This window comes from Enhydra lutris, unplaced genomic scaffold (assembly GCF_002288905.1).
Source record: "Enhydra lutris kenyoni isolate GAN:26980312 unplaced genomic scaffold, ASM228890v2 scaffoldscaffold2, whole genome shotgun sequence".
Taxonomy (NCBI): domain Eukaryota; kingdom Metazoa; phylum Chordata; class Mammalia; order Carnivora; family Mustelidae; genus Enhydra; species Enhydra lutris.
Genome location: NW_019154086.1, coordinates 54264717 through 54291309, shown reverse-complemented (window position 1 = coordinate 54291309; position 26593 = coordinate 54264717). Strand labels below are relative to the sequence as shown.

The window sequence follows — 26593 nt, the reverse complement described above, 5'->3', positions numbered from 1 at the left end:
AGAAAGAAAGAAAGAAAGAAAGAAAGAAAGAAAGAAAGAAAGAAAGAAAGAAAAAGAAAAAGAAGGAAAGAAAGAGAGAAAACACAGCATGGTGCATTTGTACCATATATCGTACATTTTAGCAAAATCACGTCTTCAACTACAATTCTGTTTCAATTTATATCTTATTGTCCTGAACATATGTACATGATAATATCTAGCCCAGAAAACTTATTTTCTCATAAGGCCCCTGTTCACAGAAGACAAAAACATCAATCAGAAGCCATATGCAAATAAAAAGCAACTTGATTTATAGTTTTCTCATAAAACAAAATATTCAAATAATCTGCTTTAAACACGTGTTAAATGTTTGAGGTAGAATCCTACTGTTAGGGATTGTTTAGAAAGACTGAAAAGAAAAAAGAGGGCTCACAATTTAAAAAATTACCACAGAGCTACAGTAACCACGATAGTGTGGTATTGGCATAAAGAAAGACATGCAGATCAATGGAATCAAACTAAGAGCCCAGAAATAAACCCTTACATTTGTGACCAACTGGTTTTCAACAAGGATGCCAAAACCATTCAGTGGGGGAAAGAACAGCTTTTCCAACAAATGATGCTGGGGCAATGGGATAGTCACATGCAAGAGAATGAAGTTAGACCCCTACCTTGTAACACATACAAAAATTAACTCAGAAAGAACCGTATCCTAGCTCAACATAATAGCTAACACTTTAAAACTCTTATCTATGAAACCAAAAGCACAAGTGACAAAATAAAAATATATTCAATTTCAAAATTAAAAATTTTTGTGCTCAGAGGGCACCATCAAGAAAATGAAAAAATGGAGTGCCTGGGTGGCTCAGTGGGTTAAAGCCTCTGCTTTTGGCTCAGGTCATGATCCCAGGGTCCTGGGATCGAGCCCCACATCGGGCTCTCTGCTCAGCGGGGAGCCTGCTTCCCCCTCTCTCTCTGCCTGCCTCTCTGCCTACTTGTGATCTCTCTCTGTCAAATAAATAAATAAAATATTTAAAAAATAAAAATAAAAAAATAAAAATTTTTGTGCTCAGAGGGCACCATCAAAAAAATGAAAAAATGGAGTGCCTGGGTGGCTCAGTGGGTTAAGTGTCTGCCTTCAGCTCAGGTCATGATCCCAAGGTTCTGGGATGGAGCCCCGCACTGGGCTTCCTGCTCAGTGGGGAGTCTGCTTCTCCCTCTCCCACTCTCACATCCCCCTGCCTGTACTTTCTCTCACACTCTGTCAAATAAATAAGATCTTTCAAATAAATAAATAAACCATGTGAGACATGACCTCATATCTGTCAGGATGGCTAAAATAAAAATGACAGTCAATAACAAGTGTTGGTGGGGAGGTGGAGAAACTGGAGCTCTCATATACTGCTGGTGGGATTAAAAAATGGTACCACCCCTTTGGAACAATTTGGCAGTTCCTTAAAATGTTACACATAGAGTTACCATATGACCAAGCATTTCTACTACATATACTCAAGATAACTAAAACAACTGTTTGCACACAAAAACCTGTATGTCAATGTTCACAGCAGGAATATTCATAATATCCAAAAAGGGAAAGAACCCAAATGTATACCAGCTGATGAAGGGATAAATTAATTGTGGTATATTCACACAACAGAATATAATTCAGCAATGAAAAGGAATGAAATACTGATACAGGATGGATAAAACTTGAAAACATTATACAGTGTGAAAGAAGCCAATCACAGAAGACAGCATATTGTATGATTCCCATCTACTTTAAATTCGGGAACATGAAAATTTAGAGAGACTGAAAGTAAATTAGCGGTTGCCAGGGGCTGAGGAAGATGAGGAATGTCTGCTAATGGCTGTGGGGGGCGGGGGGGTGGTGCAGGTAGGGGAGGTATTTGTTCTTTCAGGGATGAGATGTTCTGAGATTAGACTATGGTGATGGTTGCACAACTCTGCAAATATACTAAAACCACTGAATTTCACTTTAACCTTTACGGTATATGAATTGTATCTCAACAGCCCCGTTTAAAAAAAAAAAAAAAAAAAGGAAAGAAAACATTTAATGGAAGTCTCTTTGGGTAATTTGAAATTCTCTACCCATTCATCTTTTCCACCAGTTTATATGTCTGTTTGTTTTCAACATAAAATTCTTTTTTTTTGGTTACCAATCATCCTCAATTTTCCTAATACAGAAAATATGTGAAGCTACCAAGAATAAGTACTAGCATTTTTTTTTTTTTAAAGTAGGTCTAGGGGCACCTGGGTGGCTCAGTAGGTTAAAGTCTCTGGCTCAGGTCATGATCCCAGGGTCCTGGGATCGAGACCCGCATCATCGGACTCCTTGCTCAGCGGGAAGCCTGCTTCTCCCTCTCCCTCTGCCTGCTGCTCCCCTTGCTCCTTCGTGCTCTGTGTCTCTCTGACAAATAATAAATAAAATCTTTATAAAATAAATAAATAAAATATTTTAGTTGAAAACACTTTATGGTACATTGCTTAAGCATAATTTGTCCATGGTTTGTGGAAAATCTTTTCAACCCTATACTTAATTCTGTTTTGCTGCTGCATAATGTATTCCTAAGTATTTTACAATTATTTAAAATGTTTTATGGAACAGCTACATAGGCAGTTTTTAAATATGTTCTATTTCTTTATCTGAGATCTCTAGTAAATCCTTAGCTTTCTCAAATCAAAATGACTTAATCCACTGAACTAGAGGAGGATCCACAGAAATGATAACACAACTAAGCTTAAATCTCTGGTCTGGGTCACAGCCATTTTTATCCCTAGCATAATTATAACAAATGCATTTTATCCTCCTTAATGGCTTATTTAACAGTTTTTAACAGTTTTTCCTTATAACAAAAATCATATATACCTAGAAATATATACCTAGAAAGCCAGACACAAAGAAAAAAATGAAACTACTCTCAATCGCGTCACTTGACCAGAATCCACAAGAATCACTGTTGACATTCTTACAGATTTCTTATGGATTTTTTTTTTCTGCACACGCCTGAGTTTTAACAAATGTTAGACCACAAGCAATTCTGTATTCTGCATTTTATGTAAGGTGAGCATTTCTCCATCATTAAATATACAAAATCGTGATTATAGCTTGTATGTTTGACATCATGAACGTGTATGCTCTATCATCTTATTTAATGTGTTAGGCATCTTTGCCCTCTGTATTTTGCTATATAAGTTATTATTTGTATTTATCATCTCCAGCATATTTTAGGTTAATAATTCTCTACTTATAATGTCCTATTACTTGGTCTACCTGTTCGACTCATTAAATCATGAAATCTGGCACATCTGTATTATATAGTTCGGGATAACACAGGGGTGCTTTTCATAGCCCCAAGAATCCTTCCTCTATGTGTTTGGTTTCAGCAGCTGCTTTCCATCTTGGTGGGCACTTGGGGACTCATTTATGAGCATGCTATGTTGTCTTCTGCTTTGTGTAACTGCTATCTGAAGTGCTCATTTCTAAAAAATAAAATTAAATTAAATTAAATAAAGCCCTCATTTCTTTTGCCATTACGGAAATGTTACATGCTTTGGCAACGTCTGTTGGCTGCTTCCTGTCAATTGCATCGCCACCAAACTTGCTGCTCTCAGTCAGGGTGTTTCCTAAATGCCAACCCGGAGATACTATAACATATATAAGGGAAGGAAATTAATAAAGTCCTGCCACGGAGCTTTCACTGTGAAGTTGAGTCAAATGGTACCTCAAGAAGAAGAAACAAGCCAAAGGTTTTAAATGTTTATTTACAAACTACACAAGTAACCAATCTATATAAAAATGATTTTCAAAGAGTACAGAAATACATAAAGTTAAATGGAAAAGTTACTCAGCTCTACAATCATGCTTTCTAGGAATACTCACTGTAAACAGTTTGGAATTTGTTAGACCCTTTTCTTGCTCCTGTCCATACAAACTACAAACACTCCTAGCTAAGAAATTATAACAAAATTCCACACATTAAGTTTTTAAAAGTTTGGGGCACTTGGGTGGCTCAGTCAGTGGAGTGTCTAACTCTTGATTTTGGCTCAGGTCATGATCTCAGGGTTGTGGGATAGAGCCCCATGTAAGTCTCCGTACTCAGCGGGAGAGTCTGAGATTCTTTCTCTCCCTCTGCCTCTGTTCCTCTCCTACTTCTCTCTAAAATAAATAAATAAATCTTTAAAGAAATTCAATTGCAAAAGTAATCCCTACTCTTTGCAAAAATTTTAAACAGCACAGAGGTATATGAAGTACCAATGACCCCTCTGCTTTAAACAGTCTGGTGATATCAATTCCAGACATTTTCCCTATATAAGTCCAAGCAATTACTTATGTACATATTAGTAATGGCTACACTGAAAGAACAGGACATAAAATAGAAATACTATAAAATACCTTCCATGGTCAGTTCAAATCTCTGTAGGGTGATCCTGCTCCTTAGATAAAATTTAGGGTGGATGGGGCGCCTGGGTGGCTCAGAGGGTTAAGGCCTCTGCCTTCGGTTCAGGTCATGATCCCGGGGTCCTGGGATCGAGCCCTGCATCGGGCACTCTCCTTGGTGGGGAGCCTGCTTCCTCCTCTCTCTCTCTGCCTGCCTCTCTGCCTACTTGTGATCATTCTCTGTCGAATAAATAAATAAAATCTTAAAAAAAAAAAATTTAGGGTGGATCCCATGACTTTACTGATAACACTTATACAAAAGAAATCCTCTACTCATTTTTAGTCACCAACAATCATTGAGAATATCTTAATATGGTTCCTTTGATGCAGGTAATGCCTCTCCCCATAGTGCCTCTGATATTCTCTCCCCTACCCCTAGTCTTTGTCTGTTCTTAAGGCTTCCTCTGTCCTTAAGGCTTCCAGTCCCTTTATTTCTGCTGAGGTAGCCCTGCCCCTGATGGGAGGCCTGTAGCAGAGTGTCCAGGGCTCCTCCTGACATACTGTGGACCCATGTCTGGTCCACAGAAACATGTACCTCTCAATTAGAAATTTACCATACAAGTCATATTCACATATGTGCAAAAGGACATTTATTCAAGGATATTCTTTACAAAATTGTTTCAAGTAGCAAAGGACAAGGAAACACCCCAAAGGCTCACCAAATGAATGACTTTTTTCTTTTTTAAAGGAGAATGATTGGGGCACTTGGGTGACAGTCGGTTAAGTGTCTGACTCTTGGCTTTGGCTCAGATTGTAATCTCCGGTTATTGAGATCAAGCCCTGTGTTGGGCTCCGTGCTCAGCAGGGAGTCTGCTTGGGACTCTGTCTCCCTCTCCCTCTACCCTTTCCCCTGCTTTAAAATAAATAAATAGGGGTGCGTGGCTGGCTCAGTTGACTGAGCGTCCAACTCTTGGTTTCAGCTCAGGTCATGATCTCATGGTCATGGGATCGAGCCCCTGCGCTGGGCTCTGCTCAGCACAGTCTGCTTGAGATTTTCTCCCTCTGCTCCTCCCCTCAACATGCTCTTTCTCTCTCTCAAATAAATACATAAAATCTTTTTAAAAATAATAATACAATAAATAAATATCTTAAAAGAATGATTAAATATGTCACAGTATTATTTTGAATCATCTGAAATTGCCCACATTTGACATTTTCTGCTTCTAGAAACTATAATTTCAGATGGTTCAATCTAAAACAGACTGAATCATAATATCTAAATATTCAATCTAAATATATGTATATGTGTTTATATATGCGTATAATACAAATGTATGTATATAACATATATGTATGTGTGTGTGTATATATATATCTGTAATTACAAAATGGGCTGTATTGTGTCTCCCTCAATTCACTGTTTAAGTCCTAAAGCCTAGTACTGTGGAACGTGACTGCATTTGGAAATAGGGCCTTTTTTTTTTTAAGATTTTATTTTATTTATTTGACAGAGAGACAGAAAGAGAGGGAACACAAGTAGGGGGAGTGGGAGAGGGCGAGGCAGGCTTCCCCCTGAGCAGGGAACCCGATGCGAGGCTCAATCCCAGGACCCTGGGATCATGACCTGAGCCGAAGGCAGATGCTTAACAACTGAGCCACCCAGGCACCCCAGAAATAGGGTCTTTAAAGAGGTAATTAAGTTAAAATGGGTCGTTAGGGTGGGCTCTAATCTAGCATGACTGGTGTCCTTACAAGAAAAGGAGATTAAGGGGTGCCTGGGTGGCTCAGTCAGCTAAATTTTAAATTATTTTTTTTTAAATACGATACTGAAAAACAAAAAAGTAAATATTACTCCTAACTACATCCTTTTATTGTGGGGAGGAGAATTAAAGAACCCACTACCACCTATTCCATTTTACTCTCTCCCAGTTGAGAATCAATTCGGTACCAATTTTCTTGATCTTTCTTCAGCATTATCTATATATTTGTATTATTATCCCATGCACATAAACTTTTTATACAAATGAAATCATGCTATATATGTCACTCTGTAACATGCTTTATTTTTCCTTAGAAATATAAACATCATTCCAGGTAAGTCCATATCAATTTACCTTATTCTTTCTAATACCTACACAGTGTTATGAAACACAAAGCCATAATTTATTCAGCTGTTCCCCATTGACCAAATTCATTTTTTTCCTTCTTCCCCTCTTATTATTTTTGCTACTAAAAACAATTCTGAAAAAAAGACTGCAATCAACATCTTTTAAGCTTTTCTCAGTCTAAAAGGCAACAAAATTTATCTTATTGCTTAACTTGCATCTCACTGATGACTAGTGAGGCTAAATACCCTTTCACATGGTATGAATCATTTATATTTTTTCTGTGATTTGCTTTTTATTATCTTGACTTTTTCTTCCTTGTAATTTCAACTCTTACACCCTCTTCAACCTGAGCTGAAATAAAGAGTTTTCCAAGTAGCTTTATTCCTCTTTGGCTCCCCTTTTGTTAATTTATATGCATATATATCAACTGTTTCCTTGTATTATGATTGGTGATAAGTAGTATCTAATTTTTAGGGATGCCTGGCTGGAGAGTTGGTAGAGACTGTGGCACTTGAGCTCCAGGATACGAGTTTGACCCCAACACTGGGTGTAGAGATTACTTAAACAAATAAACTTTTTTATAAAAAGTAGCTGATTTTTAGAATTTGAGGTTTTCCTTTAGGCCTCTTACATGATATATTTTTGTTAACTGTTATATGAGTGTTTGAGAAGAGTGTGTATTATTAGCTCCTTAGGTATAAAGCCATAGTAAATATTTTTAAAAGTTAATGTTTGCTCTTTGAAATAAACATTGATAACAAATTACTGTTCATTTTCTTCTACTTAACATTTGCTCAGGGTATGCATATGTGTATTTGATTTTTAAGCTTTCTGCATTACTTTGTTTTATACTTGTCTGAAGTAACCAAATTTGGTTTTATACAATCTAAGGGCCTTTTCTTAAAAAAAGAAGAAAAAAGAGAGAGAGAATTTATTCCAGTCATATTTATTGTAAACATTGTCCCATATGCTCATAGTCTGTTCTCTCTCTCCTCCCACCCTGACTTTTTTACTTTTTCTTGCCTGATTTTTTGTTTGTTTTCCTCCCTCAATACCTGTTTTCCTTTTCTACCTGTTTGATTTATGAATTTCCCTAACAATTTTAAGAGACATACTGCAGTGGACATTTGATATTTTCTCCTCTCCATCTCATGAAATTCCCCAGTTTTCACTTAGGTATATACCTCTAAATCAGCCTTTGTGTTTCACTGATAGTTTATGGCAGGTCTTGAGAAGTGATTTTTTTTTTTCTGGCCACAGTAACTGGTCTCAGATTGGTCCACACATAGCAAACCTCGGGATTTTTCTTTGATGGTGTGGGTAGCTATGCTCTTTCCCTTTCCAATTTAAAGAGAAAGCATAAAATTTCAAATACAGACATCTTGCAAAAGAAAGAAGCCAGTTTGAGGATGAAAGTGTACACAAAGAAAAGCAAAGCTGGGAGGATAAAACAGAGAGTAAAGGAATTGCTTATCAATAATCTAAAGTATCTTAATATTAAAATTTAAATCTGTTTTCTTCCTATTAAAAACAGTATCTATGGTCTCCTCTGCTCCCACCACAAAAGTTTTAACAGACTCTATGTTACCCACCAACTGCCCACCGCCCATCTCCCATTCCAAGCACTTATTGCAACTATGTAGAATTTTAGCTCTAGAATGGCTAGTTCTCCTCCAAGATCTATTTTGCAAGTCCAACAGCTCCTAATTTTCTTCTTTGTCCTTTTGTATGTTATTTAAGAAGAACTCCTTGGTTTGATTATCTAGTCCTTTAACTTAATCATCAAGTACAACCATGCTGCTATTCGGCCTGCTATTGAAGTTTTTATTTCAGAAAACATGTTTCCAATTTCCCAAAACTTTTTTATTCTCATTTCTTTTTCATAGCACCCACTGCTGTTTTATGGAAATTACATGCTCTCAAATTTTTTAGGATATTTTTGGACAAAAATATTATCTTTGTCCACTACATTCAGTTTGTTTTCTCAAAGATCAATTCCTCTTTACGTTCAGCTTGATGTTACTCTTTCATCCTAATGGTTTTCCTTAAATATTTAGTGAGAATCAGTTAACTGAATTGACAGATGAAGTTGGTTTCCCTAACTCAGTGATTCTTAATTCTGGATGCACTACAGAAATCATCTTTTTAAAGAAAGCTCCCTCCTTGATTTTAATGTGCATCCACCACTAAGAACCAATACTTTAACACTTTATATATATTTTTATATATTTATATATATATATATTTATATATATATTTATATTTATATAAATATAATATATTTATATTATATTATATTATTTTTTTATATATTTTATATATTTTATATATTATATATATTATATTATATTTATATTATATTATAATATATATAAATATAAATATATATATAATTATAAATAAAAATATATAAATATATAAAAATATTTAAAATATTATATATTTTATATATTATATATATAAATATATATAAATACATATATAAATATATATATTTATATATATATTTATAATACTTTAATAATTTAAGAGTGATGTAAAAATCACTCTTCTCCCTGCCATGAATGTGCATGCTGACTGTAAGAGTTCTGGCTGTCAAAACTATCACACATTGGTGAAGGAGGTGAACAATGAGATGGGTGCCTTCTGAAGGAAGGAGCTCCACATGCACAGTGACAAGTGGAAATTCTCTAAAGTATAACCCTGATTCTCTCCCTGGCCCTAAAGTCCATGATGGAGATACCCTCAGTTTATATAAATATGTTCTAGGAGCTTAGCCCTGTGAGTAAACACTATAATTAGGTATCCTAATTGGTCCTGCTATGATTGTTCTGAAGTCTGCTAATTAATTACCTTTGACCACTGCTATGATCTGAATGTTTCTTTCCCACCTCAAAATTCATACATTGAAATCCTAAAACTGAAGGTATTATGAGGTAAGGCCTTTGGGAAATGTTTGGGTCATGGGAGCAAAGTCCTCATAAATGGGATTAGTGCCCTTATGAAAGATAGCCCAGAGAGCTTGCTTGCCCCTTCCACCATGTGAGGGTACAGCATGAAGTACGCAATCTGCAACCTGGAAGAAGGCCTTCACCAGAATCCAACCATGCTGGCACCATAATTTGAACTCCCAGCCTCCAGAACTGTGAGAAATAAATATCTGTTGTTTATAAGCCACTCAATCTATAATATTTTGTTATAGCAGCCTGAATGAACTAGGATAACCAACCTCTACCCCTTCCTACCTTTTTTTTTTTTTTTTTTAAAGATTTTATTTATTTATTTGACAGAGAGAAATCACAAGTAGGCAGAGAGGCAGGCAGAGAGAGAGGAGGAAGCAGGCTCCCCGCTGAGCAGAAAGCCCGATGCGGGGCTCGAACCCAGGACCTGGGATCATGACCTGAGCCGAAGGCAGAGGCCTAACCCACTGAGCCACCCAGGCGCCCCCTCCTTCCTACTTTCCAAAGGCTCTGAGTGTTGGGATCTTCCAGAATTGCAGTGGGAAGACTCACTTTCCTACTTATTCACCTTTAAGTCTATATTGAGTTGCAGATTTCTCCACACTGTATGGTTCTGCCACCAACATGATCCCACATACTTAACATTTTTCATAAATTCCTCCATTTTTTGATCTTTAGATTAAATACCATTCCCAGCTTTTGAACACTAATAAAGATGTGTCCTTATTTTCCTATTTTTAATTCTTTTTGTTACTTACCTAGATTTTGTTAAGATTATTTATTTTAGAGGAAGGGAGGGGCAGAGGGAGGACAGACGGAGTCTTAAGCAAACTCTGTGATGACCGCAGAGCCTGACGCAGGGCTCAATCTCATGACCCTGAGATTGTGACCTGAGCAGAAACCAGGAGTTGTCATTCAACCGACCCCAGCACCCAGGCACCCCTGGATTTTTTCATTATACAAATAAAATAACCTTATATTAAATGACTCAGATCATACTGAAGGATTTAAGTTATAAAAGATGTAGTCTCTCACACCAACTTTTCCCTCCTGAAATTTCCGATTAACATGACTCAAGTAATTACTGCTATATTACTATTTTTCCCTTTCCATGTTCTATTCTCTGGAAGTGGGTTCTAAGTCTAGCCCACTCAATGAGAGGGAAAATAATCTCCATCTCTTTGAGAAGGGAGTAACTAAATATATTTTTATAATTATTCTGCAAAGGATATTTGTCTCTTCTACTCCAATTTATGCATTCAATCATTTATTTATATCAGTTTGGACTCAAGGAAATATTTATTTTATCCTTTCAGTCAAAATAGAATGCTACAGTTATTTCATTGTTGAAATTGTTCAAGCTTTGGCCATTGCGCACTTTCAGGCTGGCTCCTGTGTCCTTTTCACAAGCCCTCCCCTCTCTCCCACCCCCATTTTTTTTTTCCACCCCCATTTTTTTTTAGCACTTCCTTACTTCTTGGCACTGTTTGATGCTCTGGGCTCATCTTGTGATATATATCATATTGGTTCTGTTTCTCTGGAGAACCCTAAAATAGTAGGTAATCAATAAGTATATTGGTGAAGGAATGAATGACTGGGGCAAGTTACAGTAATTTTTTAAGGCTCCAAAAGCAATTCTGAGGCATAGCCACTATAATCACTAATACCCCACATACCCGTTACCTCAGATTAATGAATGAATGGTATAGGTGAATGGGAATAGTCTTGATACAGACCTAGAATCAAATCTTAAAGCTGGCATTCACTAGCTATTTGGTTTTAAAGTAAGTATTCCTTGGGGTGCCTGGCTGGGTTAGTCCATGAAGTATGCGACTCTTGATCTCAGAGTTAGAGGTTCAAGCCCCATGGTGGGTGTAGAGATTAGTTTAAAAAATCATAACTTTTTTTAAAGTTCTTCCATAAAATAAGTAAATAAATATTCCTTGAAGTCTTGACGTCTTCACATTTAAGACTGAGAGACTATCACCATCCTCAGGGAGGACTGTTATGAGTTTACACGATAATACATTCAGTGGATCAAGCAAAGTGTCTGGTACAAAGCAAGCACTCAATACACAAAAGTTGCCTTTTTCCATTTTCCCCCTAATTCACTGGGAAGACAGAGATCACCTGGTACCAGTTCCTTAACTGTATTCTACATATAACATAACAGACCTCTGCCCATGCATCTGTCCCTTCAGACTACCAGAACATCCTAAAGCTAACTCTTCCATCTATGAAGAGGGACTCTATACTTGATTCCTTTCTCTTCTTAACCATTTCTCTTCTGCTTCCAAAATATGGAGCTTATTAAATAAGAATTCACTGCCTTTCCTATCACTCCATTCCTCACCTACTTCTCCTCTAAAACTTCTCCTCTTTCCTTCACTGACCAATCCCGCCTACTCCATGGCAGTCTTCTGATTGTTCCTGCCAACCAAAACTGCTTTCTTGGAGGTCAGAACTATTGTTCCCCACATGAGAGGCGGAGTCTTTCTCTGCCTTCCCTCTCCTCTCTGCAGGACTGGAGGCTGCTGCTGTCTCCCCTTCCTCCACACCTCCTCTCCTAAATTGTCTTCCTCCTCCCCAATTACACATCATCTTTCTCTCACATGAATGCTTGTCTCTCACTTTGATTTCCAAGGCTCAATGCTGTTTCTTTCCTATTTGCTTTCTTTCTACAAAGTTTCAAACTATTTCTGTGTAAAAGGCATTACCTTTTTATAAGGTAATGCCTTTTATTCACCAAACCCTATCAATTCTTTTCACAATGTTCATCTCCTCCTGTTTATTCCTACCACCTCAGATTAGGCCCTGTTTTACACATGTCTGGCTCTTAATAGTCTTTTTGGCTCCCAGTCTTTCCTTTATTCTTCAATGGTTTCATATTCCAATGTCTCAGTAATCTTTCCAATTCACAGTACTCAGCATGTCCCCCACCTGCTCTAGAACTACAGTACTATTTTCCACAATCTACTGGATCAAATCCAAACTCTTGGGTCCTAGTTTTCATGATCCTACCTAACACCACCTTCTTCACTGGCCAGTCTCACTCACCACTTAAACACTTAATACAACACACACAGGAGCAGAGCTATCAAGCTAATCATGCCATCTACCCTTCCCTCCTCTCCAGTCCAGACACGTTCTTCCCTGTGCTCCTTATCAGCTGTTCATTTTTTGCTAAATCTTTGCTACTTGCCCACTGAAATGACCTTTCCACTACGCTGTTTTTTTCAAATACAATTAACCCTTTTTTTTAAAGATTTTATTTATTTGTCAGAGAGAGAGACTGAGCAAGCAAGGGGAGCTGTGGCAGAGGGAGAAGCAGGCTCCCCGCTGAGCAAGGAGCCCCCTGGGGGACTGGATCCTGGGATCAAGACCTGAGCCACCCAGGTGTCCCTGCTATTAACCCTTTGAGGACCAGTGCAAGTCTGTCCTCGTCTCTAAAACCTCCCATAACATTTCTAGAACACTAAACCCACTACCTTTGTTCTGGAGTCTATCATTCTCACTTCTTAGTAATCTTGTTACATAATATCTCTTCTCTCTAATATATTATTAATCCCTCCTTCTCTGTTAGTGTTTTTCCATTAAAATATATCCTTATTCAACTTTTTTTATTTTAAAAGGCAAAAAAAAATTTTTTCTGACCTTGCAACTCCTTCTATGTGTTCCCATTCTTTCTCCCTTCCAACCATCAGACTTCTTGAACAAGTAATTTATACTCATTGTCCCTTCTTCCTCAAGTCCCATCCACTCTTCTCCTCACCATTACCTGGTTTTTACTCATAAAATTGCTTGCAGAAGAATTCCACAGTATCAAATCCAATGAACTCTGTAGGAAATATCTGTTGCTTTGGTGTTACGGCAACAATACCTCACTTTTCCTTTAGAAAACTTCTCTGCCTGATTTCTGAGGTCTGATAGGCCTATCAAAAATGGGCTTGGGGCGCCTGGGTGGCTCAGTGGGTTAAGGCCTCTGCCTTCGGCTTGGGTCATGATTCCAAGGTCCTGGGATCGAGCCCTGAATCGGGATCTCTGCTCAGTGGGGAGCCTGCTTCCCCCTCTCTCTCTCTGCCTCCCTCTCTGCCTACTTGTGATCTCTGTCAAATAAATAAACAAAATCTTAAAAAAAAAAAAAAGGGCTTATCTCTGGGGTGGGCACACGGCTGAACCAAAGGACCACACAAGGCAGAAAGGTGGCTCTGGCTGAGTTAGCCCCATGGGCCCATGTGATCTTAGAAGCTGCTGTCCCCAGGCCTTCCCAAGGCTTGATTATTCTGGTTTTCTTCACTTCTGTGAGCTTACCCAATATCTATCCATAAATCTAACCATAAATTTTCTGCTTAAGTTAGCTGAAGGCAATTTCTATTGCTCATAACCAATGAGAAATCAGAGTAGAGGTTAGAGTGGTACCTCTAATGGTTACACAACAACTTTCTTCTCCCTGTCTCCTTTACTGTGGCTTCTGTTGTTTAAGAAATTATAGTAGTTTGCATGAAGCACTAGGTGTGGTGCATAAACAATGAAATCTGGAATACTGAAAAGAAATTAAAAAAAAAAGATTAAAAAAAAAAGAAATTATAGTAGCTAAGGTGACAATGCTTTCACCAGGGTACCCAATAATGGCTTCATTAATTGTGAGGTGAGGCTACGTGGGGCTCTACATGCAGCCAGGTGATAGTTAAAATCGAAGGTATGGGAGCATAGATGAAAACTGGAGGAGGGGCACCTGGGTGGCTCAGTGGATTAGTGCCTCTGCCTTCAGCTCGGGTCATGATCCCAGGGTCCTGGGATCGAGCCCCACATCGGGGCTCTCTGCTCAGCAGGGAGCCTGCTTCCGTTCTTCTCTCTCTGCCTGCCTCTCTGCCTACTTGTGATCTCTGTCTGTCAAATAAATGAATAAAATCTTTAAAAAAAAAAAAAAGAAAACTGGAGGAATCCTGGGGTACCTCTTTGTATTACCACTAGCAGTGAAGTTACCAGTAGAATACTGCTACCCTACACAGGCAAGACCTACAAGGGCTCAAAGCAATCAGGAATAAAAGTATGTCTGACTCCAAAGTCCATACTCTTTAGCATACCACTTTCTATTGATATCAGTCTACCTGCAGCTCCTTAATCAAGAAATGATCCCTCTCACTTCCATGCCTTTGTACCTGTTAGTTTGTCTGGGATGTTCCTATTAACATTCCAGCTGAAAACTTCTCATTATCCTCTTTGAAACTTTCTCCGGTCCCTAGAGATTAGTCCCAAACATCCTGACCTAATACTCCACAATGTCTTAACATGTGTCTTATCAATCTCTTAGCTCTACATGCTTAATGGTTTTTTCCACTAGCCTGTAAAGTTTCTAAATGATAGAAACATCTTTTATGTTTGTATCCTCAACAATGAGTACTCAGTATATGGGAGTAATAAATATCTATTTAAAGAATATCTGGCTTTTTTTTTTTAAGATTTCATGTTATTTATTTGTTGGCAGGGGGTGGGGCACAAACAGGGAGAGTGGCAGGCAGATGGAGAAGCACACTCCCTAATGAGCAAGAAGCTCAATGAGCGACTCAATCTCAGGACCCTATGATCATGACCTGAGCCGAAGGCAGACACTTAACCAACAGAGCTAGCCAGGCATCCCAATATCTGGTCGTTCTTAATTTTCCATAGTATTAACCACTGTATCTGAGATTTGGGGTACTTATATTTAAATTAGCATCTAATGAATACTGTATTCAGTTCCTTAATTATTTGATATGGTGTTCCCCAATCCTTCCTATAAGTCTAAGAACTTCTAAGAGCTGAGTTCCCAGTGTTTACTATTTCTGTACTCTTTAGCACCTTCAGGCATTAGGCACATGGTAAGCACTCAATACATACTTGAAGAACTGAATTTAAAACACAGTATTAGCACATTAATAAGAGCAACTTATCATGCTCCACGATCTAATTAAAAGATCTGGCCTTCTGAAATAGTACAATTGTACTCTATGGAAAATTTAATGAGAAAAAGAAAAATTATGCAATTGTACAGTTAAAAGCTCTTAGTGAGAGTTCCACAAATATTTTACAGATAACAAGAGTCAACCTCTAGAGCTGAGAGTAAAAGACTCAAGCTATATATCCCCATGCATATTGGAAGTAAGATTACAAGTTTAAGGGGTCTGCCACAACCACAACTACTTAAATTCCACTAACCCTTAACAAATTCATAACAGAAGACATAAAAATATTTAATAGCAAATCAATCAATGTCAAATCAACCTATGCTAAAGATGTACAGGGTTATCTCTGCACGATATATAACATGGTAGTCATTTACTCATTCAACAAACATTTATTAAGTCCCTATGAATGACAAGTGTTACATTAGGTCCTATAATCACAAAGACGGGGCACCTGGCTGGCTCAGTCAGTACAGCATGCAACTCTTGATCTCAGGGTTGTAAGTTCAAAACCCACGTTGGGTATAGAGATTACTTAAAAATAAAATCTTTTAAAAAATAATAAATAAATAAAATTACAAAGATGAAAAGAACACAGTTCCCATTATTGGGGGTTGCATCTTTGCTGTCCTGCAATGGTATTTAAGAATACAATGTGGAAAAAAAAAAAAAAAAAGAATACAATGTGATGGATGTGGAGCCTACTTTAAAAAAAAAAATAGAGAGAAAAATAGAATACAACGTGAAACATACTGCCTGGAGTTGCTCAACGTGGAGGCTCTTAGTAGCAGTCTGGTGCAAAAGGTGGATAAACACATACCTTTGGCAATGTGATTAGCCTTAACCCAGAAATAAGTACAAGATGTTATGAGGTCACTGAGAAAAAAATAATAACCTACTGGAGAAATCAGGAAAAGATATGGAAGACAATGACATCCATACATGAGTTCAAAGCAAGCCAAGGTGTGAGAAAGCTACCACGACAGAAACACCTGAGACAGAATCAAACCTGAAACTAGGGTTGCAAGCAGGGTCAGAAGGATTCCAAAGCAAACCAATCCAACTCATAGAAAACCACTGTAGAAGAGCCAAAAAGTAAAATACTCCTTGCTGTTAAGCTTGAGAGTAATAAAACACATATACAAAAGAAATTATGGTATAAGTATAAAGGGAGTCTTTTAAACAACAGATGGCATAAAAGTTCAAAGGGAGCCAATCACTAAGAGTTAGGGCTCTTAGGAAAACCTTCATAAAAGTAGATTTAGAACTATCATTGGTGGGGAAAGGAGCACGGGGAGGGCTGTCTACGTGGTGGGAAAGACCAATGTCATTAACAAAAGCAGAGATCTGAACTACATAGTTGTGGGACCATGAGGAGGTCCAGAGGTTTAGAAGCACTGGGTAAAAACTGGACACACGAATGAAGGCCTGATTTAGCAGAGCCTGGAACACAAGCCTAGCAGCTGTTCTAGACTCAGTAGCTGTCAACCATGACTGCTAAATAGAAACATATGGGGAACTTTAAAAATTATACCTCTGGCTAGGGCTCACCTCATATCAAAAGTAAGAGAATCTCTGAGGGGAGTGGTGAGGACATTAAAATGTAAAAGCATACAAGGTGACTCGACTCTACAGTCCAGAGTCAGAATCACTGGGCTTGGGTATAGAAAAGTAAGGCATGACAGATGTGGTTAAGACCTAAGGTTGATTTCAGTCCCTGTTTATAAGTAACAATTCTGAACTGATTGCCTGTTGAAGGTTATCTTCTAACCTGAGTTAAACATTCTGTTTTCTTAGTGTTTCTTTTCTCTTGTTGACAGTGCTAAGCTCTGAAAATCAGAAAATAACCCATCAATTTCTCTCACATGACAGGTTCATTGACTGCACAGTCTGAAACCCAGAATTTTATTTCCATGATGTCCTACAGACAACTAACTTAGAAAATAAATATTTCAATCCTATGTTGCCCTTATACACCTGCAGTGAAGTGCTTTCATATTAAGGAATGTTCTAGGCTGCATCCATGTTTGGATTTTACAAAATTTCTCTTTTAAATTTAGAAAAAGTGTAATATCTACATATACAAGAGGCGTACTACTTAGGCCAGAGCAAAATGTGAGATATTAAGTATTCATTCTTGTAGTACCTGGAGACATTATACTATTCCTGGTTTCAGATGTGCAATGATTACCAAGTACTTCGCTTATTTTGTAACAAATAACTGTCAGAATACTTCACAAATAAAGGGAAACAAAAGAATGTATCCTATACAACAACTCTGTGCTACATTAAACAACCGTTTGTGGAAGAAAAAAATCACCAAGATGATTTAAGAGTATGACAGCCTGTTGATCCTTCAAAAAGCAGAGTGGTGTGTTTGCTCACTTGTTTTCAAAGAAAAAGCAGAGATACCAATATGCTTCAGGGTGCATGTTACTCACCAAAGTGTCTATTCAAGAAATCTATACTTGGCTTATAGGTCAGGAACTGTGTTCTTTATGCGAAATTAAGTTAGCCACAACTATCTTATTTTCCGTGGTGTTAGGTCACGGTATCTACTTAATGGTAAAATGGTGTGAGAACTTAAGTTGGAAGCCCATAGCACACCCATAGGTTGGTTTATGCAGTCTCTTATTCCCACATAAAGTTAATAAACTCGAAGGACCATATCCCAACGTAACCGTGGGGCGGGGAAAGGGCAGTGAGTAAAGGAAAACCCAAGAGTCAAAATGTAAAACATGAAAAGGGAATATGGAGCCAGATTTCAAGAGTTGGCTATTCGCTTGAACTGATCCTACTAAGAAAGAAAAAGAAAGGCTTCTTAAAAGAAAACGCAAGCCTAACTCTCTGACTATAGGGGTGAGACTTAAAAAGCAAGTCGCAGGAGTCTGACCAGTGGGTCCAAGGAAAATTCAGAGAGCAAAGAAATAAAAGCGGATGAAGGAGACAGGAAAAGGTGAAGGAGGCAGGCAAAGGCCATCCGGTGTGAACCGGGATGCCCGGGTCTTTATGCACCCAGGGCGGCGTGGAGGCTCTCTCGCCCCGCGCGTTCCTGGGGGCCGGGCCGCAGCGCGAGTCCCCCACCGGTCTGGCACCAGGGGGCGCGGGGCGCCAGAGGTCGGGGAGAAGAGGGGCAGGCGCAGCGCCCACGCTCTCACCCCACCCGGCTCCGCACTCAGGGGTCCCCAGGAAGGAGACACACTCTGCGCAGCCCTCGTCTCCGGGACCGGGAGGGGGTGGGTGGAGCAGAGCCCGGAGCCGCCCCCCGGAGCCGCCCCCGCAGCCCTGGCCCCCGCCCCCCGCCCCGGCTGTCAGCGGCCCCCTCCCGCAGTCACTCACCCGCGGGCTGCGCGGTCTCGGCCGCGGCGGCAGCGGCGGCGGCGACCCCCGCCTGGGTCATGATCCCAGGCGGGTATGGCAGGGGTGTCCGACCGCCGGGGCGAATCTCTCCGTCCGCGGCCGCCGCCTGCTCCTCTGGGGCTGGGGGAGCGCGGGCCCAGGCCCTCCTCTCCCCCCGCCCCCGCCGCCTCTTCTTGCGGCCACCGCCGCCGCTGCGAGCCCAAGCCCTCAAGGCCGGAGACCCGGCGGCAGCGCGGCCTCAACTTTCCCAGCCCCCCTCCCCCCGCCCCTCCCCGCCCCTCCCCGCCCCCCCCCGCCCCTCCCGCGGCCGCCGCTCGGCAGGCGAACAGCCTACCCTGAGTGCGCCGCGCCCCCGCCTCTGCCACTCAGCCCACCAACCCGGCCCCGGGGAGGCTGCCGAGGTAGCCAATCAGAGCCGGGACGCCGGTGCGCTAGGCTGGAGGGCGGGAGGAGACGGAGGGAAAACCGAGGAGTGAACGGGCCTCGGGCGGCCCAATGAGGAGGGCCGGGGGGCGGAGGTGTGCAAGTTGGGTTGAAGGAACAGGAAATATTCTTAAAGGTAGAGTGATGGGCAGCAAGGAAAGCCAGTAGGTGACTGAGAGAGAGGTGGGCCTGGTTCATTAAAGGGGACGCCGTGAGAACCTAGAAGAGGAGGTGGTTTAAAAAACTACTTTGTATCTTGTTCTCTGTGCTGCTTGTCACCTCTTCCAAGTTTGGAAGTGGAAAAACTGAAAAGGAAGAGGTCATGGAAAGCTTTCAGGAACGATTAGAGAACTCCTCATAGCTTAGAGGGTAGGAAGGAGAATGATGCCTCCGTCACAAGAAGTGGGCAAGAAAAGAGAATCCAGACGTCTCCTACTGACTGCTCTTTTCCCTGGAAGATCGTTGCCGACCTGACGGTGCTTGAATTTGTGGGATGTGGTAATCTGTCATCCTGCATTGGCAACAAAGCACAGATTCCTTTGAACTGGAGATGACGCGTGTTCAGAAATGCCCTGGGAGCCTCCCAATTGGAGGGAAACAGTATGGGGCATTGGGGGATGGGGTTTGGAACCTCAGTCTTGCGTTCCTAGAGACCTGCATCTGAAAGGTGTAGAGCAGCGGGTAATGAATGGAGACCTGAAGGTCCCCTAACTCCCAAATGGGATTGGAGCTCTGGAAACGTGGTCATAACTCCCTTTTCCTCGTTTCGCTTCCTGTTTCATAACTCTTCCCCTCCTGAAACAGGTGTCCTCCACTTAGTGGTAGTGAAAGATTTCCAAGCGCTTCCACAACCGGGTTTGGAAATGTCTCAGGTATTAGACTTCCAGGGGCCAGACCAGGTAACTTTCAGAAGGTGCACACAGGGCATGGCACAATGGGAATTACTTGAGCCTGTGTACAGAAGATGCTGACCTTGTATTGGGAAAAGTGCAAAGTTAAACTAACTGCATCTTAATATTTGTACAGCAGTTTAAAGGGTATGATAAACCAGAAAGCCTTTAAAATTGCTTCTAAACTGTGGAACTTTTACACTTTTTTCCTTTAACATTTTCATCCATCTTGGCTTATGTAGTTCTAATTAGCCTCTGAATTGACTTAGCACAACCAAATCAAAGCTGCAGATTAGAAAGACCCTACAATTCAGAACGTAATAGTAATGCTAATAGCACCTACATGAAATTATATAGAATTAATGTCTTTTTAAAAAAACTTGGGGCGCCTGGGTGGCTCAGTGGGTTAAAGCCTCTGCCTTCGGTTCAGGTCATGATCCCCGGGTCCTGGGATCGAGCCCCGCATCGGGCTCTCTGCTCGGCAGGAAGCCTGCTTGCTCCTCTCTCTCTGCCTGCCTCTCTGCCTACTTGGGATCTCTGTCTGTCAAATAAATAAATAAAATCTTAAAAAAAAAAAAAAAAAGCAAAAATAAAACTTAAGGGGCACCTGGGTGGCTCAGTGGGTTAAGCCTCTACCTTTGGCTCAGGTCATGATCTCAGGGTCCTGTGATCAAACCCCCCCCCCCGCCCCAAAATCGGGCTCTCTGCTCAGCCTCTCTGCCTACTTGTGATTTCTCTCTCTGTGTGTCAAATAAATAAATAAAATCTTAAAAAAATAAAATAAAAATTTTTAAAAATCTTTGAAAAAAGCTATTCTGCTTAATAAATATCATATCTGGGGTGTGTATGATTTTCTAAACAACTACAGTTTATCGAGTCTAAAATAAAATAACACAGTTTTGACAGTTCAAGAAAACAGAATTTAAGAGTTTCTTTGGACCACTGTTAAAAATAACACATTAACACCTTTCTAACACAACTTAGTGTTAAATAAGAGGAATTTCTGCTGGATAAGATGTTAGCTTTTTATTTTATCCGCATTCCTAACTGAAGCTGAAATCCTCATCATAGATCTTCCTACCGGCTTTGTGCATTCAGCATTGGTTTACTGCACTAGATATAAGAGGATGACATCAAGTAATCACACCAGTCCAATTTTCCGGCTAGCAGGCATGCGTTTGCAGTGCATAGAGTGGTGATAAAATACGGTGGCCAAGTGAAACTGGTCTCCGTGCCTCCAGGCCAAGTCCATTTTTCACACAGTCCAGGTGAATCTGGTTTTCACTCACATACTTAAGACCCTTCAGTGGCTCTGAAAGAGAGCGTGAGGTAGAAGCCCCTTGCTTGCATCTTCTATTTCATTTCCTAACAACTCTTTTTCTCTATTGCTGGGGATGTTCGTCTAGGAAAAGGGCACTGACAGCACAGGGGGGGACCGTGTTCCGGGGGGTTGCGGCTCCGCAGGGCTGCTCTCAGCTCCGCTCCATCCACCCGCTTCGTGTCCTCAGAAGCAGGGGCTGAGCAATGTGCCTCCTTCGTGGGAATCGGAGTGCGGGGTCTGGTGGGGCCCCGTGGGGCCCTAACGCCAGCTGAGCGCTGTCCTCCTCTCCGCGACCTCTGGGCGCCGCGCCTCCTACCACCAGGTTCGTGGGGTCGCTCTCGGAGCCCCAAACACTGATCTGCACGCCGGCATTTTCTTCTCAGGTTTCAGAAATAAATGGCAGAGAGGCAAGTGAATAGTCATCTCTTGAAATCTACTTCCGTATTTCCTGTGGAAACTGCCCAATTGTATTCCAGAGTGATTGCAAGATTTCGCATTTTCAACAGCTCTGTCAGAGAGTCCACATCATCACCAACCCTGGATGTTGTCAGTCTTTTTTTTTTTTTTTTATTTTATTTTATTTATTTATTTGACAGAGAGACACAGCGAAAGAGGTAACACAAGCGAGGGCGGGGGCGGGGCGGGGGAGAAGTGAAAGAAGGAGAAGCAGGCTTCCTTGCTGAGCAAGGAGCCCTATGTGGGGCTTGATCCCAGGACTCGGGGATCATGACCTGAACTGAAGGCAGACGCTGAACGACTGAGCCACCTAGGAGCCCCTATTGTCAGTCTTTTAAATTCTAGCCATTATAGTGGGAATGACATGGTTCCTCGTGATTTTAATTTGCCTTTCCCTAATTATTAGTGATGTTAAAAATATTTTTGCCTGTTTATTGATCAGTTGCATCTTTGGTAAAGTGTTCCAAAAAATTTTTTTAAGATTTTATTTATTGGGGCGCCTGGGTGGCTCAGTGGGTTAAGCCTCTGCCTTCACTTCGGGTCATGATCTCAGGGTCCTGGGATGGAGCCCCGCATCTGGCTCTCTGCTCAGCAGGGAGCCTGCTTCCCCTCCCCCTCCGCCTTCTGCCTGCCTCTGCCTACTCATAATCTCTGTATCTCTGTCTGTCAAATAAATAAAATCTTTTTTTTTTTTTAGATTTTTATTTATCTATTTATTTTTAAAAGGGTTTGGAAAGGGTGCAAGTAAGGGGAGGGGCTGAGGGAGAGGGAGAAGCAGACTCCCTGCTGAGCAAGGAGCCCAGTGCAGGGCTGCATCTCAGGACCCTGAGATCATGAACTGAGCGCAAGGTAGTTGCTTAACCAACTGAGCCACCCAGGCGCCCCAAGTGTTCAAATCTTTAGCCCACTTTTAAATCAGGATGCTTGTCTTACTGAGTTGTGAAAGTTTTTTGTACATTTGTATGAAAATCCTTTCTCTGATATGTGTTGTGCAAAATACCTTCAACCATCTGTGACTTTACAAAGTAAAAACAAAATAGCTTTACTGAGGTATGACTGACCAACAACAAATGGAGCATACTCAAAATGTTCAAGGTGGGTTCCCTGTTTGGCTCAGTTGGTAGAACATGGAACTCTTGATCTGGGATCCTGCGTTCAAGCCCTGTGTTGGGTGTAGAGCTTGCAATAAAAATAAATACACAAATACATAAATAAAATGTACAACAATTGTAAGTTTTGACATATGTACACACCTTTGAAACTGTCTCCACAATCAAAAATAATGTCCTGGGGGTGCCTGGATGGCTCACTGGGTTAAGCCGCTGCCTTTAGCTCAGGTCATGATCTCAGGGTCCTGGAATCGAGCCCCGCATCTGGCTCTCTCCTCAGCAGGGAGCCTGCTTCCTTTCCTCTCTCTCTCTGCCTGCCTCTCTGCCTACTTGTGATCTCTGTCAAATAAATAAATAAATAAAATCTTTAAAAAAAAATAATGTCCTCAAATTTCCTCGTGCTCCATATTATTCCTACCTCTTGCTCTCATCCTGCTCTTCAGGCAACAATTAAACTGCTTTTTGTTGCTATAATTTGTTTACATTTTCTAGAATTTTATGTAAATGGAATCATTCATTGTATACTCTTTTGTCTATCTTCTTTCATTCAGCATATCATTTTTTGAGATTCATCCACTTTGTTATGTGTATCAATAATTTACTAGGTTTTGTTGCTAAGTAGTATTCAGTTGTATGGATATGTTATCTATATTCAGGTTGGGGAAGAGTTAGACTGTTTGCAATTTTTGACTATTACTAATAAAGATGCTAGAACATTTGTGCACAGATCTTTTTAGGGATATTTGCTTTCATTTTCCTTAGTTAATACTTGGGTAAGTATCCCATGGAATGGCTGAGGCATATAGTAAGTGTATCTTTTTTTTAAACTGCCAAAATTAGTCATAAAAAAAAATGAGATCTTGCTATTTGCAACAACATGGGTGGACCTAGAGGGTATTATGTTAAGTAAAATAAGTCAGACAGAGAAAGACAAATATCACATGATTGCACTCACATGTGGAATCTGAAAAACAAGTCAAATGAACAAACTACTGGTGGTTGCCAGAGGGAGAGGTAGGTGGGTGAATGGGAAATAGCAGAAGGGGATTAAAAAGTACACATTTCCAGTTATAAATGTCAAAGGGATGAAAAGTACCACATAGGGAATATAGTCAATGGAATAGTAATAACTTTACTGTGACAGATCGTATTACACCTATTGTGGTGAGCATTTCTTAATGTATATAAATGTCAAATCACTAAGTTGTTCATCGGAAATTATTGTAATATTATATGTCACCTATACTTCAATTGAAAATAATAAGCAAACAGGAGGCCTGGGTGGCTTAGTCTGTTAAGCGGCTACCTTTGGCTCAGGTCATGATCCCAGAGTCCTGGGATCAAATCCCACATCAGGCTCCCTGCTCAGGGGCGAGCCTGCTTCTCCTTCTCCCTCCACTCCTCCCTCCTACTCCGGCTCATTCTCTCTCTCTCTCTCAAATAAATTAAAAAAAAAATCTAAAAATATAATACATACATAAAGACATACTGCCAAACTGTTTTTCCAAAGTTGTGACATTTTATCATCTCACCAGGAGAGTATGAAATTTGAATTGTACCATATCCTTGCGAACACTTAATATGGTGATTCTTTTCAAAGTTTAGTCATTCTAATAGGTGTATAGTGGTATTTCATTGTGACTATAATTTGCATTTCCTTAATGACTAATATATTGAGAATCTTTTCATGTACTTATTAGCCCTTTGTGTATCTTCTGTGAAGTGCTGTTCCAATCTTTGGTCATTTTTATTGTTTTTGTTGTTGTTGTTATTTATTGAGTTTCAAGAGTTCTTTATATATTCTGGATACATATTCTTTATCAGATATGTGATGTGCAATATAATCCCCCAATTCCTGGGTTGTCTTTTCATTCTCTTAATACTTTTCAAAATGTAATTCTTAATTTTAAGTCCAACTTATCAGTTACCTCTTCTATGGATCATACTTATGGTGTCATGTCTAAGAAATCTTTAACCAATACAAGGTCACACAGATTTTTTTTTCTCCTATTTTTTTTCTGGAAGTTTTATGGCTTTATGTTTTATTTTATTTATTTTTAAAAAAGATTTTATTCATTTATTTGAAAGACAGAAATCACAAGTAGGCAGAGAGGCAGGCAGAGAGAGAGGAAGGGAAGCAGGCTCCCTGCACAGCAGAGAGCCCGATATGGGGCTCAATCCCAGGACCCTGGGATCATGACCTGAGCCGAAGGCAGAGGCTTTAACCCACTGAACCACCCAAGCGCCCATGGCTTTATGTTTTATATTTAGATCCAGAGTGTATTTTAAGTTAATTGTATACTGTGAAAATATGGATCAAAGTTTATGTTTTTGCATTGGGAAATCCAGTTTTTCTAGAACCAATTATAAAGACCATCATTCCTCTTTTGAGTTGTCATTCTACCTTAGACAAAAATCTATTGATCATATATGTATACTTGTTTTCCTCGACTTTTTTCTGTTCCACTAATCTATATGTCAATCTTAACACCAATATCACACTATTTGATCACTGAAACTTTATAAACCTTGAAGTCAAATAGTATAAGTCCTCCAATTTTCTTGTTCCTTTTTAATTTTGGAACACACACACACACACACACACACACAATTAAATTAAATTTTAAAAAATAATAATAAATAAATTGCTTTAGCTGTCCTAGATCCTTTGCATTTCCGTATAGACTAAAGTTTGTCAAGTTAAAAAAAAACCTGCTAAAACTTTGATGGGGGTGATGTATAATTCAATTTGGGAAGAAGTTATAACTTAATAGTGAGTCTTTGGATTCATATGTTCTATCTCTCCATTTATTTGGATCTTTTACATTTTTTTCAGGAATGTTTTATATAGCATTCTGTATCCAGGTCTTGCCTATATTTTGTTAAATTTATCCCCAAATATCTCATATTTTATGCTACTATAAATGTTACCTTTTATTTATTTTCTTAACGTTATCTTCTAAATTCCAATTTCTAATTGTTATAGCTAAAAATACAATTGATATTTGTATCCTGTGACCTTGTTACATTCACTTATTCATTCTAGTAGCTTTTTAAAAAATATTTATTTATTTGAGAGAGAGAGAGAGCATGAGCAGGGGGAAAGGGGAAAAGGGCAAATGGAGAGGGAGAAGAGGACCCACCGCCCCCACCCCCCCAATTAGGGAGCCTAATGCAGGGCTCAATCCCAAGACCCTGAGATCATGACCTGAGTGAAGCGAGATGCTTAACTGACTGAGCCACTCCAGCGCCCCTGTTCTAATAGCTTAAAAAAAAAAAAATTATAGCATTTCTACTTCATCATGTCATATGCACATAAAGACCATTTTCTTTCTTTCTATCCAATTTGCACACTCTTTATTTCTTTTTCTTGTTTTACTGGACTGACTAGAGCTTCCACTGCCTTATTGTAGAAGGGTTACAACAGTCATCCTGCTTTCTTCCCAAAGGTACAAAATCCAGTTTTTTACTGGATTAAGTATGATAGTAGCTGTAGGCTTCTTAAAGTTTTTATCATGAATGAGTGTTGAATTTTGTCAAAAATTTTTTCTGCACCTTGAGATAATAATCATATTTTTCCTTTAAATTTGTTAATATGATGAATTACACCAACTGATTTTCAATTGTTAAATTAACCTCTTAA

At 39.8% G+C, this 26593-nt stretch overlaps 1 protein-coding gene across 2 annotated transcripts in view; it reads right to left on the bottom strand.

The window, feature by feature from the left end:
- Window positions 1–18765, bottom strand: part of LOC111151130 (upstream transcription factor family member 3) — a 52866-nt gene extending 34101 nt beyond the window's left edge. For both annotated transcript variants that reach the window (XM_022508920.1, XM_022508928.1), the window contains exon 1: window positions 18731–18765. The gene's annotated coding sequence lies outside the window, so the exon portion shown is untranslated. The remainder of the gene's footprint in view (window positions 1–18730) is intronic.
- Between the last annotated feature and the right edge of the window lie 7828 nt (window positions 18766–26593).